Below are 3895 nucleotides of genomic sequence, written 5' to 3'. Positions count from 1 at the left end.
GATTAACCACAGACTCGGTCTACGCATTCTGAGATTTGCGAAACACAAGGCTGAGATGGACAATTACCTCAAGAACCCCGGAAGGGATGAAGGCACATTACTATTTTTTACGAGGCAGAACGAGAGAAGCACTATGTGAACAGAGGAAGGTGATCTCGAGTCACCTTCAGATTCACTAGACATTAGTTCATTAAATGCTTCTCCTCCAAATCAATCTTTCAGGGCGGGTCTCTCACATGCAGTGTTGTTTTGTGAGGGGTATTGGACAAGAGCACTTCCTCCACCTCCGGCCTTCAAAAGCGAGACACTAAAATGAAGACTCAGAGGAAGACTTCACTACAAGAAAATTGCATGCTTGTTACACTTCCTTTTAGATTTGGTCGTCCTTTCCTTTCAAACTCAAGACTGAGCTTATAAATTCATTTGTTGGGGGAAATGGGTATTTTAGTGGCTACTGGTTATATCTTTTATAGGTAACACTTAATCTCATTAATATTTAATGGAAAATTAAACCACAAAACAAATATCTTAATTCGAAACCCTTCCTCAAATGACATGTTCTCCTTCCAATACATTTAAAATATTATGCTTTGTACCTTAGTTACATTTATGTTTTGTAATAAACTCCAATAATGGAAGTTCAAGGCAGAAATAATGGCTGAGTTACCAAGTTCAAGCCTAAAGGACCACATTATACTCTAAGTATAATAAAAGCATACAATTTGTGAACTGACTTCAAATTTTTCTTTTTTTACATGAGTTATAGAACTATAACCAGTCCTGAAAATCTTTTCCCCTCAAAAGAAAGAGATACATTTTTACCCTGACTCTGAATTATTGGGTGTTTGTCCCTCACATCAACTATACTAAGTAATTACCAAAATATTTAAAACTACTGCATGTTTATAATTTCATTACGTATGCCCCATAAACCCCATGTCTTCCTCTAAACTTAAAAATCCTCCAAGAATAATTTACTCAGAAAGTCCATTTGTTCATTCATCACTGACACGATGATAAAAGTAACAAAAACTATGCGTCGAAAGCTTAAATTTCACTTCCACGTAAAGGGCAACCACATATTTAACATTATTTTTGCGCTAATTAGGCATAATGGTGTTTATTATTCAAGGACACCTGACGACCCAAAGTGTACAACAAGTAAGCAAAACTGTTAAGAGAAAGGACTTTGAGTGACTGATAAAAACATCTGTTCGTAGAAGACAGAGGAGGAGTGTTTTGCTCTCCTTTTCAGCCTTTTTATAGTCATAAATATTTTAAATAGAAAACGAGTAAATAGAGGAGCTTCTGAGGTTAACTGTCGTATTCTAACTCCATCATCAGCATGTTCTAGAAATCAATCTCCTAAGATCAAAAATAAGATATAATTCCAAAACCTGGTATCATACACATAGGAACATGTTGCCAGTTTAACAATGTATTGCAAAATCTTGCTCAAGAAAGAATTTTGTCGGGGCGCCTGGCCGGCTCAGTGGTGGAGCATGTGACTCTTGATCCTGAGGTTGAGTTTGAGCACCATGCTGGGTGTAGAAATTAAAAATAAAATATTTTTTAATTTTCAAAATTAATTTTCAAAAAATTTTTATTTTAGAGAGTGCATGCAAGTGGGAGAGGGGAGAGGGAGAAGGAAGGTGGGAGACAGAGAGAGAGGGGCGGGGGAGAGGCAGAGAGGGAGGGAGGGAGGGAATCCTAAGCAGCTCCGTGCTCACTGCAGAGCCTGACGCAGGGCTCGATCCCACAATCCTGGGATCAGGATCTGAGCCGAAATCAAGAGTTGGAAGCTCAACCAACTGAACCACCCAGGCACCCCCAAGATAAAATCTTTAAAAATCAAACAAAAATAATAATTTTGTCACCCCAATTTAAAAAGAAATGGTTTCTTTCTGACAGTTCTTTAGAGAGCTCCCAACTTCAAAATGATTAAAAGTTGTCATGTACTTAAAACATACACTGAAGTTAACGTTGTAATGTAATACTTACATAGTCTGTCAAATTCCTCTTTTGTGAAAATCACTTTATTCCAGGTCCATTCCAGAACAAAGCGCAGATTAGCAGCCAAATTTGGTTGTTCTTATTTGTAAATACGAATGGGGAAAATAAAGAATTATTAATTACAAACCAGAAATCAGTAACTTCGGGGGGAAGAGAGCCACCACCTATTCAAATGAGCAATGTTAAGTTCAACAGTAACAGACAGATGGGTACCGGGCCCTCCTCATGAAACGCAGCAAGGAGCGCATCCTTTCATTACTGCTGCTGTGGCAAATGTACAATCTGAATCTAATCCTGAGGAAAGAGTAACAAATACACATTGAAAGGCCATCTACAAAATAATAGGCTTATGTTTTTTTTTAATGTCAATTTCGTCAAAGATAAAAAACCTAGGAATCATACGAGATTAAGAGAAATTTAAAAGACATAAAAACTAAATACAAACTATATTCTGGATGTCCTACCCCCATAAATGCAACAAAGGACATTACTGGTATGATTAATAAGACTCCAGGAAGGTCTGGAGATCAGGTAATAGCATGTATCGATGTTTTCCTGATTTTTAGAAGCACCAAGTGGTTTCATCATGAACGTTCGTGTTCTTGGAAATAAAACTGAAATGTTACTTACAAGTAAAGAAACCTGATGTCCTCAACTTATTCTCAAACGATTCAGAACGAAAGTAATGTGTGTGTGGAGTTATGTGTTTGTACAGAGGAGGATATGCCCAACCAGGATGAATTCCAGAGAATTTTGCTGTGTGAGAAGAGTCGGCGTCGAAGTCTACGTCCTGTGCAAGTTCCCCAAAGTGTACATACTATACAATTGTATTTATAAACTTAAAAAAAATGTTTGCTTATTTTTGAGAGAGAGAAACAGAGCACTAGCAGGGAGAGAGAAGAAGGAGACACAGCATCCAAAGCAGGCTCCAGGTTCCGAGCGGTCTCAGCAGAGCCTGACGCGGGGCTCGAGCCCACAGACGATGAGATGGGGACCTGGGCCGAAGTCAGATGCTTAACTGACTGAGCCGCTGAGGCGCCCCTATGAACATTTCTGAAAGGACAGACTGGTGGCTGCCAGGGGTTAGGGATGGGGAAGGCGGGCACCGTGGGGGAACTGATGGAGATGCTGTGCTGGAGGGCTCCCGGACCTGGCCGGGGAAGGCGGTGGGGAAAGGGGACCCTGGATGTCTACATAAAGTCTTACAGCTGCAATGTCAACCTACAATGATCTCAAAATAAAGCTTAACTAACTCCCCCCAAAATGACTAATTAAAAAAAATCTTTAAATACAAAAATAATTCTTTGTTAAAAGCTAAAACCTTACCTTCTGCTATCCACTTTTTGATACATCCAGTCAAAAGTCCCAGAGAACTCGTATGGATTGCTGCTGACAATATAGCTTCTAACTGTTCTTCCTAAACCACACGTTAAAAAAAAAAAAAGACAAAGACATGAAGACAAAGGACCTCTAATGACAGACTCAGAGACAGCAAGTGCAGTAAGAGTACAAATGTAGAAAGGCTTAAAACATCCATCTCTAGATGGCTGTGAGCCAGAAGCCAGACACGAGCGGCGCTGGAGGTGACGGGGACTCCCTGCAATCCTCACACACTTGGTGGTGGGAACGTAAAATGGTAAAGGCGCTCTGGGAAACACTCGTAAATACCGAGTCACCTCATGACCCGGCACTTCCGCACCCAAGAGAAATGATGACACTTGCCCACACCACAAGTGTCCACGAGACGTTATTTGTAATAGTGCCAAACTGAAACCATGCCCAATGCCCACGGACTAACGAACGGATCGACAAAACGCAGCAAACACTTGTGCACGCATCAAACAGGACGAGGTCCTGGGGTGTGCTACCACACAGTGAACCC

General features: G+C 40.5%; 1 protein-coding gene across 1 annotated transcript in view; it reads left to right on the top strand.

Annotated features, from left to right (window-relative positions):
• Positions 1-3895, top strand: part of LOC115287095 (protein ELYS-like) — a 61002-nt gene that overhangs the window by 25479 nt on the left and 31628 nt on the right. The gene's annotated exons all lie outside the window — the stretch shown is intronic.

This window comes from Suricata suricatta, chromosome 3 (assembly GCF_006229205.1).
Source record: "Suricata suricatta isolate VVHF042 chromosome 3, meerkat_22Aug2017_6uvM2_HiC, whole genome shotgun sequence".
NCBI classification, from domain to species: Eukaryota; Metazoa; Chordata; class Mammalia; order Carnivora; family Herpestidae; genus Suricata; species Suricata suricatta.
This window is presented reverse-complemented; position numbering and strand designations above follow the sequence as displayed.